We start from the raw sequence: 14,161 nt of genomic DNA, 5'->3' as shown, positions 1-14,161 counted from the left end.
CTGGCTTCAGATTCTACCTCCACCACATGCAAGTTACTTTATGTCTCTGTGCCTCAGTTTTCTCAGCTATAAAATGGGACTAATCATAGCACCTATCTCCTTTATTGTGGTGAGGAGTAAATGAGACAGTGCACATAAATCCCTTAGCACAGTTCTCTAGGGCTTAGAATTAGCATTAGATAAAGGTTGCTTTTTATTATTTTTAATATTGATGGAGCTGGTACAGGATTCTACATCTCTTAGTAGGGAAAACTGTGAACCTGTCAGATGCTGGGTGCATCCTCATAAAAAGAGACTTTTTAAAAGGTTTTAGATTTTTAAATGTTTTTCCTTTATAGCATTTAATGCTCTCAAGGTTAATCAACTTGACCAGTATTTCTTAAACTGTATTCCTCAAAAGAGTAGCTTTCCTCAAAGCTAGGAATTCCTTGAAACCCCTAATTTTGTGGTCATACAAGTTTAAGAAATATTGGACCTCCAATTTCCTCCTCCCCTGGAAATTCATAATGTACATAAATATATTAAAGATCCAAGAAGTCCTACAAGAAAGGAGTTCAAATGACGTTATTTAAACTGTTATTTCCCAAATATACTTGACCATAAAATCTTTTTGAATATACCCACTGACACTAGTACCACAGAAACATGAATTCAGAAATTCCGAATTAGGTCAAAGCTTCCTGAAGTTCCCCATTCAAAATTAGAAGCCAAGCCATATTACCTGACACTCCATAGCCTTCTAACCTGAAAAAAAAAAATCCTTCTAGCAAATAACCTACACTTGACACCATCTGCTGTGCCCAAGACTCCCACAGGGCACTGAATCTTCACAATCATATTTGTAGAACTTTGCCACCCACCCCTTAGCCACAGCTGATTGGATCAGAAGTAAACACCTGACTGATGAGCCAGTCAGATTCTTTCCAGAGAGAGTCTGGGGTAGAGAGGTGTCCCAGCCCGTAAGTTAAAGACCGCAAACTCCTACTGCTGGACACCCCACAGCTATTCTACTGATAGCCTCTTGCCCAACTCTCCACACACAGAGATAAAGATGGTGACCAGCATCTCCAGCCTACGTACATTCAGTTCCTCACTTCCCACAACTAATTGAGCTTTGTTGGCCCTGACTGGCCCCATTTAGGTCACTGCCTCATCCTGAACCAATCATAAGGGATGTGGGCTTCTTGATGGGCTGGGCCTGAATCACATGACCATTTCTGGAGCAAGGACTGACAAAACCCATCTGAATCCTACAGAAAGAAGAATATAGGAGGAGTAGTTTCCTGCAGAAGAACTACGGTTCTATGACTAGAAGATGGGGGAATAGCTGGGGAGAAGACAAAAATAAAGATGTGCACTGTACCCCAGGCCACATTATGATTTTTATGGGTCTTAGGCACTTCTAGGAATCCCTTCCTCAAAAAATATAAAATGTATGCATAGATATAGATAAATAAATAGATTATATATAATATACATATATTATGACTGTGTTGGTAATAAAAACAAATATAACCCTGGCTTGATTATATTCATGGTTTTCTTCTGCTTTTAAAGGAAATTAAAATATTTTTGAGGGCCCTAGGTATTGCACCTACTGTGCTAATGAATAAATCAGCCCTGACCACACCTGCTCTCAGATGAAACCATTTTCAGCAGAAACTTGTGCCCACTGATGAGCAAGTATTCCTGTGTCTGCCTTCCACACCATCCTCCAGCCCATCCTGAGAGCTCATGAGGGGGGACAGCAAATTTACCTGAAGAACTAACCTGGAGAAAAGGGGAGCCAAGGAAATTAAGGGTTTCTTCTTCTTCTTCTTCTTCTTCTTCTTCTTCTTCTTCTTCTTCTTCTTCTTCTTCTTCTTTTTTTTAAAGGTTTTTATATTTATTTTTGAGAGACAGAGACAGAGAGCAAGTGGGGAGGGACAGAGAATAAGGAGACAGAATCGGAAGCAGGCTGCAGGCTCAAAGCTGTCAGCACACAGCCCGACGCAGGGCTTGAACCCACAAACCTTGAGATCATGACCTGAGCCCAAGTTGGACATTTAACCAACTGAGCCACTTAAATGCCCCAGAAATTAAAGGCTTCTTAATGAGTATAATCTTCCTGCTAAAAGGTTTAACTGCCAAAGTGCCTTAATCTGCTTCCAAAGTTCACATTCCTTAACTGCCCAGTCTTGGAAAGGTGCTGATAACTCCCTTCACAAATCTCTCACTTGCCATAACCAACGTTATATTCAAGGCTATTATTTTTAAGATTACATGAAGTGAAGTCGGTAACCTTTTACTTTCTTCTCCCATAGCTTGAAGAAAGATGAGCCACAGGGATATTTTCTTCTTTTTTAATGTTTACACATTTGAGAGAGAGAGAGAGACAGCATGCACAAGTTGGGGAGGGGTAGAGGAAGAGGGGGACAGAGGATCTGAAGCTGGCTCTGGCTGACAGCAGTAAGCCCAATGTGGATGTCAAACTCATGAACCATGAGATCACGACCTGAGCGAACGTCAGATGCTCAACTGACTGGGCCACCCAGGTGCCACACCAAGGGGATACGTTCACGGAAAGGAAACCAAAGAATGGAACAAGATGAAAAGAACCCTAAGTGCTTTGGAACGAGAAGCCCTGAAGGGCCTTTGTAAGGTCTGCTGGAAAATCCCTTATCCCTAAATAATTTACCCTAAAGTATTCTGGGCAGCACGGTGTGGTGCACCCATTCCTATCTGTCTTCTGCTTCGTTAATGTCAGCAGGTTATGCCATATTTGTGTATCAACTGTAGTAATTATTAAGCTTTTGTTTAAACCAAGTCACTTTTCCCCACATAACCTCATTCTAAACAATACCATCCAGGAGATCCAAATATGATGAACCAGTTATATTATTCCTGATACATTCAATCAAATATTAACCGTTCTAATAGAAAATAGTTGTAGATGTACTTCCCCAAACCTTCACGAGTACCCCCAATGACACGTACACTCCTGGGAGGATGCCTGCTACTAATTAGCTGTGTGCCTTTAGCGTGTCACTTACACTCTCTGATCGTCAGTTTCCCCACCCAGCTGACCTCTAGAGGTCTATGATTCTGCAGTTCCACAGAGGGGTTTAGGCAGCTGAATTTTCTGTGATTGTGTTCCACTCCCCCCGCTACCAACTTTTCTAGCTTTTAATTTTCTGAATATTAATTTTTAAATGAGGAAACATTTATATAAGCTTTGAAAATAAAATCTATCTTATTTATAAAAAAATATATATTCCAAATCCACAGGATATTTTTTATTTTAGAAATCTCCAGATTTCTATCCACTCAAGCTCCTTCAAAATGTCAGAGGTTTTGTACATGCAGTTCTCTAGAAGTAATGCTCTTCCTGCAAGAGTTCATAACTACTCACCCTTCATAGCTCAGCTTAAATGTTCCTTGTTCAGGGAAGCCCTTCCAACCCATTCCAGCATTTCCACTATACGTCACATCTTCCTATTAAATACTTTCATTTTATTCTGTTTCTCCAGAGGTAATTTTATTTAAATTTGGGGGATCAATTCATTACCGTCTGACCTCCTCCCTAGACTGTACATTTCATGAGGGCAGGAATAGCATTTGATTTCCTTGCCATTGTGTTTCCAGAAATTTCTCTACTGCCTGGCACACAGTAGGCACCCAGTTTGTTGAATGAATGACATTTCCAGGAGGGGGTGGTTTTGAAATTCCATAGAAGCTAACATGTCTTCTGGTAATTTGTTCTAGGGTGTTTCAGCCTTTTCAGTCACAAAATCATCCCTAATGTCTAGCCTCAATTCCTCCTCACGTTTGGCAGAGAAAACATTTTACAAATAGAGTTATACCTGAATGCGATAGTCTTTGGAGGGCCAAGGAGAAATTACAAGCTGCTTCTGTGATGGAGCCCTGGGAATTTCCTCCCACTCCCCATCCAAGGCAAAATCCAAATGTTCTTGATGCGTGTTAATTGCGAATGAAGCCTACTGTTACCTGGTTCAACGCAATTATCTACAAAGCTGGTCAAAAATGCTCAGATGGAGGTGGTTTCAGAACAAAGAGGAAGGGAGAACATTATTTGAGCAGCAAGTAGGCAAGCAAAATCCATCACGGTTAATTATTTGCTCTTAATTGTCAGGAAATGAAGGATGGATGGAAGAGGGTTTAAATGGAATAATACAAAAAGTGTTCTTCTACCCAAATGCTGTAGCCAAATTTGCAAGTGAGACTTTTCATAATCCACGGGTTGTTAATTATCTAAACACGGGTCCCTTGGAGCTGCCTGAGTGAAGATTAATTAGTTTTTGAAATAATAGCTAAATTGATGTGGGGAAGGAGTTCAGACTCCAAAATAATGGCTGAAAATTAGCCATCCTATTTCTTCATTTCTCTTTGCTGGGTTCCTAGAGGACATTTATCTCTGTTGCTTTTGCAGAGAGGGCTCATTAATCACACAGGCAGATGGGCCTTCCCAAATTTGTGACGTGGAATGAAAAAGTAGCCCCGCAAAGTGCACAGGAAAAGAAAAGCTGATGATTTTCTGCACAGACTTCCTTCCAAACCCAGTCATGGCCAGAGGCTTCCTTGTCAATATAAGCAAGACAAGGTACAAACTCCAAAACTCGATTCTTTTCTCCTGGATTGGAAAACCGGTCTGTGGGCAGAAGGAGGTTTCCATGGGCCCCAGTGTCCAGTCCAAAGTCTGGACTTCTGACTCAGAGAAGGACTTAGCTTCATGTATACCCCTTTTTTAAATCTACTTAAGTAAAATTAAGGATTTTTTTCCTATTTATCTAAAAAAAAGAAGGCATAGCAGGCTTTCACTAAATTTGGAAAGTATATTTGGGTCGATCAACTAAAAAAATAGAGGTTATGTGAAGTTGATGAATTTTACCTTGCAGATAGGCAGTTGTTTGACTTTGGGTTTCCCTAAAATCAGGGCTAGACTTGAATGCAGGTAGGTTATTTGGGAAGTGACCCCAGGAAGAACAAGTAGGAAATGGGGAATGTGAGCCAGAGAAGGGTAAGAGCCAACAAACCATTCCGATGAGCTGAATACCACCAGGGGCAATAAGGACTCACTCCTATTAGAAGTCTTATGAGAAATCATATGAAACATTCCTCTAAAAGGTCTCTCTGGATGATGAGGAGGCTGGGTCATTCATTCAATGATTTCCACGCTCCGGTGGTTGAGGGTTTCACCTAGGGCATTAAGATCTAACACCATTCTCCCAGGTACCAGAGGAAGCTGAAGGGCAGAAAAGGGAGATGCATGTGGGAACTGTCCATAGCTGCAAGTGAGTCCAGATGGACTGAGGGGGGATACGTAGGGGGACATCAATGGTCACTTGCCCTTCTGTAGGCAACACTGCAGTACGAGAAGTTAGTGACTGTCCGGATGTGCTATATTACAAAACTGTGGACAGAGAAAACACATAGTGGTTTCAAAAATGAGCCCCTAAATGAAAGTCATAAGGGTAGACACTACAAAATATAGCATTATTGCTTCCCACATGAGCAACTCTAGGTACTTTAGTGTACTTGAGAGAACATGCAGATAGATTTATTTTGTACAAATGGTTACATATTCCAACAGTCAAGTCTAGGGGAAAATAGTTGATACAGGGTTTGTGTTGATATCCAAAGAAACATCCCCTGTCCTTAATCATTTTCTTCCAAAACCACTGGGTTCTCAGGTGTGTTTTTCTTTCTGCCCTAGAACTCAGACTGAGCCAACTTTGTTTACCCAGCTTCTTAGCAAGATTTAATATTGTCTTGGGTTTGGTTCTCCCAGAAAAAGCCAGAAAGACAATGATTCAAGGAGTTTGAGAGGTGACCCCAGGAAAGGAGATGTCAGTGGTTGAGTTCCTCAGAAAGCGGACTCTGAGATGGAGTTAGCATGCAGGATGTTAGTTACAGAATGCCCTTGGAATCAACACCTATAAAAGGAAGAAGGAATAGAGGATGGGAAGCAGAGGAGGTTAGCCACAATGCAGGCCCAGTAATACCTGCACCAACCCTACAGAGAGCTCTGAAGCTCGAACAACACTTACAAGTAGTCCAAAACTCGGCTGGGATGGCTGAGCTTTTATAAACACATATGAATCAGTCATGAGGTGCGGGCTTCCCCAGAATAAGGTGTTTCCTTGGTCACAGCAGCTGTCTGCAGCTAGATGATCCCTAAAGGGACTGACAGTTGAAGGTCATTGGCCAACAGCACTCTAGGCAGGAAGTCCTTCAATGAACGGACATCTGCATGTTATATCACAAGTGTCCAATACAGTAGGGGGTGGAGTGAGACAATGAAAGGAAATAAGTCAATAAACAGTATGTTACTGAAGAGGTTACCACTGTGGGCAATCAGTTATCTCACCTGGGATAGCAAGGGAACCAGGGTATTCATTTACCAACTCACATCAGTCACTGGTTGAGAGCTAATCCCACGGAGCATTAACATCCTGGACACAGGCTCACGGGGCTCCAGTTACCAGAGAAAGTCATCAGGCAGAATCACTGTCAGCCCTTTGGAAGCCTTGGGCTGAGTATGCATAAAATAGTGTCATGGGCAGATGGGCGGGGCTCCAAGCATACATATTAAAGCACCAAATTGTTAACCAAGGACAATCCTAAAAGAATTTTTCTGCCACACAAGACAGCTCTAACCCCTCTTCTCAACTGCCCAATTATCACAGAATCATCCTTCTGCCAAAGTGCAATTAGAGTGGTCTCCCTAAAGCACAAAATTAAACATGTCACACTCTCTGCTTAAAAGCCCATCCTGCCTCCCCCTCTGTTATCAGAAAAAGTCCAAATTTCTCACTCTGGCTTTAAAGGCCCACTTTCAAAGCATGACCGTACCTCACTTTACCTTCCACAACCCACCCAGTTAGACCGCACTGATTTGTGTCCCTCAAATTCACCACGTTCTCTTCCTTTCAGGACTTTGTATGTGCTGTTCCCTTTGCTTGTAATACCCCTCTTCACTTTCCCACATTCCTGTAGCTCCATCAGGTCTCTGTTTCGTGGTGCTTCTTCCAGGAAGCCTTTCTTCCACCACAGATTGGGTGGATGGCCCCTCCTTACAATCCCCTAGCATGCTGAATTTCCCCATCGGTAGTGTTTATATACTGCATTATATTTTTTTGGCCGACATATCTGTCTCCCTCACTAGACTGAGTTTCGCAAGGGTAGAGACCATAACTTGCTCACCAGTATGCTGTCAGTGCCCAGCACAAATGCCTGGCACAAGGTAGCTACTCAATAAATTGTGGTGGATAAGTGTGGAGCAAAATTTGCCCCACACCTACAATGCATGATGCCCCAAATCCCTCCCAATTTGGTCCAGTTCCAGCTCCAACAACCACTTTGAAGCAATTTGGACAACTTCTTCACTGTGGGTTAGAAGGAAGCCTTCGCTGTCTGATCTACCCTTCTGCCAAAGGGATCATTACTTTTCATGCATCGCGATTATGAGAAAACTGACATTTGGCATGTAAGAGGAAGGACACAATAATTCAAGTAAGGAAAGGCTTTTACAACTTCCAATTATGGAAGTGAGGTGTGTGAAGGAATAGAAGTTCCTACAAAGGATAATGGCTTGGTTAATCAACAAGAAGCACGGATTTATTTATTTTTTTTTTTTTGCCTTTTATTTTATTTTATTTTTTTTTTATTTTTTAATATATGAAATTTACTGTCAAATTGGTTTCCATACAACACCCAGTGCTCATCCCAAAAGGTGCCCTCCTCAATACCCATCACCCACCCTGCCCTCCCTCCCACCCCCCATCAACCCTCAGTTTGTTCTCAGTTTTTAACAGTCTCTTATGCTTTGGCTCTCTCCCACTCTAACCTCTTTTTTTTTTTTTTTTTTTTTTCCTTCCCCTCCCCCATGGGTTTCTGTTATGTTTCTCAGGATCCACATAAGAGTGAAACCATATGGTATCTGTCTTTCTCTGTATGGCTTATTTCACTTAGCATCACACTCTCCAGTTCCATCCACGTTGCTACAAAAGGCCATATTTCATTCTTTCTCATTGCCACGTAGTATTCCATTGTGTATATAAACCACAATTTCTTTATCCATTCATCAGTTGATGGACATTTAGGCTCTTTCCATAATTTGGCTATTGTTGAGAGTGCCGCTATAAACATTGGGGTACAGGTGCCCCTATGCATCAGTACTCCTGTATCCCTTGGATAAATTCCTAGCAGTGCTATTGCTGGGTCATAGGGTAGGTCTATTTTTAATTTTCTGAGGAACCTCCACACTGCTTTCCAGAGCGGCTGCACCAATTTGCATGCCCACCAACAGTGCAAGAGGGTTCCCGTTTCTCTACATCCTCTCCAGCATCTATAGTCTCCTGATTTCTTCATTTTGGCCACTCTGACTGGCGTGAGGTGGTATCTGAGTGTGGTTTTGATTTGTATTTCCCTGATAAGGAGCGACGTTGAACATCTTTTCATGTGCCTGTTGGCCATCCGGATGTCTTCTTTAGAGAAGTGTCTATTCATGTTTTCTGCCCATTTCTTCACTGGGTTATTTGTTTTTCGGGTGTGGAGTTTGATGAGCTCTTTATAGATTTTGGATACTAGCCCTTTGTCCGATGTGTCATTTGCAAACATCTTTTCCCATTCCGTTGGTTGCCTTTTAGTTTTGTTGGTTGTTTCCTTTGCTGTGCAGAAGCTTTTTATCTTCATAAGGTCCCAGTAATTCACTTTTGCTTTTAATTCCCTTGCCTTTGGGGATGTGCCGAGTAAGAGATTGCTACGGCTGAGGTCAGAGAGGTCTTTTCCTGCTTTCTCCTCTAAGGTTTTGATGGTTTCCTGTCTCACATTCAGGTCCTTTATCCATTTTGAGTTTATTTTTGTGAATGGTGTGAGAAAGTGGTCTAGTTTCAACCTTCTGCATGTTGCTGTCCAGTTCTCCCAGCACCATTTGTTAAAGAGACTGTCTTTTTTCCATTGGATGTTCTTTCCTGCTTTGTCAAAGATGAGTTGGCCATACGTTTGTGGGTCTAGTTCTGGGGTTTCTATTCTATTCCATTGGTCTATGTGTCTGTTTTTATGCCAATACCATGCTGTCTTGATGATGACAGCTTTGTAGTAGAGGCTAAAGTCTGGGATTGTGATGCCTCCTGCTTTGGTCTTCTTCTTCAAAATTACTTTGGCTATTCGGGGCCTTTTGTGGTTCCATATGAATTTTAGGATTGCTTGTTCTAGTTTCGAGAAGAATGCTGGTGCAATTTTGATTGGGATTGCATTGAATGTGTAGATAGCTTTGGGTAGTATTGACATTTTGACAATATTTATTCTTCCAATCCATGAGCAGGGAATGTCTTTCCATTTCTTTATATCTTCTTCAATTACCTGCATAAGCTTTCTATAGTTTTCAGCATACAGATCTTTTACATCTTTGGTTAGATTTATTCCTAGGTATTTTATGAAGAAGCACGGATTTAATGAGGACTCTGCAGTGGTTGAGGTGCAGACCTCATCTTTATAACTGCCCTCAGCAAGAAAAAAGGAGATGATGAATCAGAAACCTGGAATCATTTCCAAGTTGCAAAGATCCAGTCCACACACTAATTGACCTCCAGAAGTGACATTGTAGTTTTGGAATGTAAATGCATCTAGATGTCCAAGCAATCGATAATCCCCAGGGAAGCCAGTCAAGTTAGCTGGGTCCCAGAAGACATGGCCTGAAAGAAATTGGACAGGGCCTAAAGGAAATCCATTTGCAGGCTGGATATGGAAAGAAAATCAGAAAATAAGGGTACTACAATTGGTACTACAATTCTCCTGACAAGGGATGCTTCCTTTTCCAATAGACTATAAACTTCATGGGGACAGGAATTCTGTCCATCTCTTTATAGATGCATCCCGAGTCTAGCATAATGCCAGAAATGTAGCAAATCTTCATCAAATATTTGTTGAAAGAGTGAATGAATAAATAATGAAATGCTCTAACACTTTCTCTTAAAATCTTGCAACATCTTATTGCTGCCAATTCTCCAGTTTTGTGTCTCTCCCTTCTCTACGATACAATCGAGCCTCTAGCCAAGGCAAAAATGTGGAGGAGCTGAAGCTCTCCTCCACTGATGATGAAAATTTAAATTTGTACAAGTACTCTGAAAAACTATTTGGCAGAATCTACTAGCGTTGAATATATACATATACGACAACCTAAAAATCCCATTTCTAGGTATGTGCTCTGTAGAAATACATACATATATTAACCCAAAGACATTCATGGAAATGTTCATAGCATCACTATTCACAATGGGCCCAAACTGGAAACTACTGAGAGGCCCATCAATGCTAGAATGGATAGGATAGGTAAATATGTTGGGGTATGATCAAACAATGGAATATGGTAATGAGAATCAACAAACTACAAGCAACAATGTGGGTGAATATGACAATTATAATGTTGAATGAAATAAGCCAGACACAAGGATACCGGTGTCTGATTCAATTTATATAAAGTTCAAAAATAAGCAAAATAATCTATTCTGTTAGAAGACAGGGAGTAGATACCCTTGGTAGTGACCAGAAGGCGTGATGGTGGATATTGTGGAACACTAGCAAAGATCCAGCTCTTGATCTGGGTATGGTTACATGGACATGTTCAGATTGCAAACATTCATTGCACTACATGTGCTTATGATTTGTGCTTTTTGCTATGTTTAGGTTATTCTTAATTTTTTATTTTCAATTTAAAAATAATTCTAGCCAAATAACTTACAAACTCAAACGTCTTCAGAGGACACTGTGTGTATTTTAACAATGTATGTGAGAGACATGGGTCAGAGGACCAAGTATGAGGAAAACAAGGAAGTGGTAGGGACTGAGTGAATAGGGAGCCAAGCCCCTCTAAAGACATTTAAATTCAGATTTTAAAAAGTCTGTGCTCACCCAACCAAACATGACTGCCAGCCCAATTCAGTCCATGTGTGATCAGTTATCAGTCTCTTCAGGTCTGCCCATACTCAACCACCCACAGTCTCTAGACTCACCTGACAACATGCTCCTAAGCCTTTGCCTTAAGCCTGTCTTCTGCCACCTTTTCCCATGGCAATGCCTTCCTCATCCTCCAAGATCTAGCTCAAATGTTTACTCAGTGGAAATCCTTGCTGATCCCTCCTCTCTCAGGCACTAATAATCACTTTCTCCCTCATGCTGCCATAAGATTATGTCTCGTCCACAGAGTATAAACTCCAAGAGGGCAGGGATTTCTATTTTGTTCCCAGCTTCACTGTCAGCACCTAGGACAGCACCCTGAACATGACAAATGCTTGATACAGAGGTTGAAATATAGAGAGAGAAAAATATTTACTATACCTCTATAACTATATTCTTTATCCAGAAGGGTGTTTATAAAGTCCATAAACAAATATGTGCAGCCCATCAATCCCCTATACCAAATTCAGAAGATTATGAGCAGCCCCTTACTGGGATTTGGGTGGTATATTACAATCCCTATAGACTCCAAAGAGAATAAAGATTTTGAAGTTGTATCCTTATTCTATTATACCACTCTGCCAATGCTTACACGCTACTCCAGTAGATCCAGGGATTTTCCCCCCTCAAGAATGATATCCCATGAGGAATTACCAATTTGGAAACCTCCTCCACTTGGACCCTCATCCTCTACTTCCCTTCCATCCAGGAACCCTTAGCTTATTCAAGCCATTGCTCAATCTTCTTGTGCTTAGTTTCCAGGGCAGTTTTTCAGCCATCTGGATCCTCCTTTTGTTCCACTGTTGGGCTGGGGACTGGGGCATGAGGAAGGGGCCCAGATCTTTGAGGAGAAGAAGAGGTGTGCTCAGCCTGGCCTCCCTCACAGTGGATTATCAAAAAGTAATCTGATCTATCACACTGCCAAGATTAATGTCCTCCACAATCTCATTCCCTACTCATTATTATGCTCAAAGATATCTATCTCCTTGGTATATGTCACAGGAAGATGGGAGTGGAGGGAGAAAAATATGTTCCCTCCACTCCTCTGTCATAATAATCATCACACTGTATTTTGACTAGATGTATATAATCTGCTTCCCTTAGAGACTGTGAACTCCCTGAGGGCATGAACTGTGTTTTATTTTTCTATACATCTAGGTGTCCTCAAGGCACTCACAGAGGGATAGAGGTGGGTGCCATATGGTGATATGCTCCGTTGGGTAGCAGTTGAAAGAAAAGCTGCTGCCACTGGCGAAAAAGGAGCATTTTAAACCAAATTCCTGTTTGCCTCCAACAGATTGCATCTGTCCAAAGTACTATACTTATGCTACAGAAGACAAAAGGCACTAAGTAGGAGTTTGGGCAACTGAAAGCTTGGACCATTTAGAATGATGGGTTTACACACATAGCTCTCTCAACTGGAAGCTTCAGGTGCCTGCCCTGTCTTCAGTGTTCAGAATACTGCACGCAGGGTAGAGGATTTAAGATGCTATAAATACATTCTCAGGACTGAAGAGCATCCACAGGCACCACTAGGTGCTAGTACCATACACATGGTGGAGATGGGGGGAGATTCTTGTTTAATTAAAAATAACTTTTTTTCTTAGTAGAAGCATAATATATGTGAATTGTGGAAGATTTCAAAAATATGGGAAGCATAATTTTTTTAAATACATGTGATACTAGTACCTAGAAATAAACACCATAACTCCTTCCAGGCTTTTATATACCAATCCTGGCACTGGTCTCAGAGAGTGCTTAGCTATAACTTCATGTGAATTCAACTCTGTTCCACATGGTTTCTGCCAGGTGTGATTCTCTCCTCAGTGCCCCTTCCACACCCACCACCATGTCCACTTCCCTCCAGTATGGTGACTCCCATCTCTGGTCGACAGTATGCATTTTATTTTGCAGTTTGTTCTCTATTCTATGTCACGTGTTCAGTTATGGCATAAACTATGCCCTGGTCCTCTCTTCCCTTTGGATTATAATAAGCCTATTTTGTAAGCCAAAATAAAAATGTGTCATTATGTTCCTGCTATATCCATCCTAATTCTTGTCAAGGAAAGATATATGCCTCTGACTAATTAAAAAAGGATACTAGGAAAAAGAGAAAAGAAAATACTACACACATGCACGCGCACACACACACAGACACACACACACAATTTCTGCATTTCATCATATTCAAGATGCTAGCAATTACAAGACACCATTTTAAAATTTTTTATTGAAGCATAGCATACAGAGAGAAAAGTGTATAGACATAAATGCATAGCTCAATGAATAATCACAAAGCAAACACCTGTGTGACCGCCTGCTGGGTCAAGAAATAGAGTGACGCCAGCCTTTCAGAAGTCCCCCGCCTGCCCTGCTTATGTTCCCTCTATCCTCTCAAAGGTAACAACTGCCTTGACTTATAACACTATATCTTGGTTTTGCCTGGTTTTTTAAGCTTTATGTAAGTAGTATCATACATTATATATTCTTTTGTTTATGACTTCAATCATTCAACATTATATTTGTAAGACTCACCCTTGACTCACCACTACTTTATGTAGCCCTAAGAAAGAAAAAACACTACCAATTAAACTAGGGCACAAAGCTTTCTTATCACTTATAATTTTTATTTTATACCTACTTAAAGAGCTATTTTAGATTTATTTGTTTGGACTTTTATCACATATTATTCTTCTGCACTCATAAAAAAGGGAAAATATAAGCAAAAGATATTGGTAGGGTGTTCCTAAAACTCCTATGTGTTCAGAATCCAATTCTTCTGAATCACTCTTGACTCACAATCAAAGCTCTCCATTTCTTTCTTCACACAATGACATTCAGCATATCATTGCATTGGTGACACACTTTTTCTTCAGAGTGTCCCACTATTGCCCCCAGAGTTCTCCTCCCAAGCTGATGATCTCACCCTGCAAAGTTGGATGCTGGAACTTTCTTACCAGAAGTAGCAGTAGACAACAACCAGAATTCATAGTCCTTACTTCAGTGGTCTTTAATGGTTGGGTGACTGAAGCATTCTGGAGCCAAGGCCACCAGGAATAAGAACCAAGTGTGCAAATACTCAACACAGTGACAACCACATAAAAAATGGCTGTCCAGTTGACAGTATTGTAAGAGGCCATTGACTCCCGGATGCATCCCAATTTTTGAGATGACATAATTTATTTAATGTGTATTTTAGAAACAA

The sequence above is a fragment of the Panthera onca genome, chromosome D3 (genome assembly GCF_046562875.1).
Source record: "Panthera onca isolate mPanOnc1 chromosome D3, mPanOnc1 haplotype 2, whole genome shotgun sequence".
Classification (NCBI taxonomy): Eukaryota; Metazoa; Chordata; class Mammalia; order Carnivora; family Felidae; genus Panthera; species Panthera onca.
Note: the sequence above shows the minus strand (reverse complement) of the source record.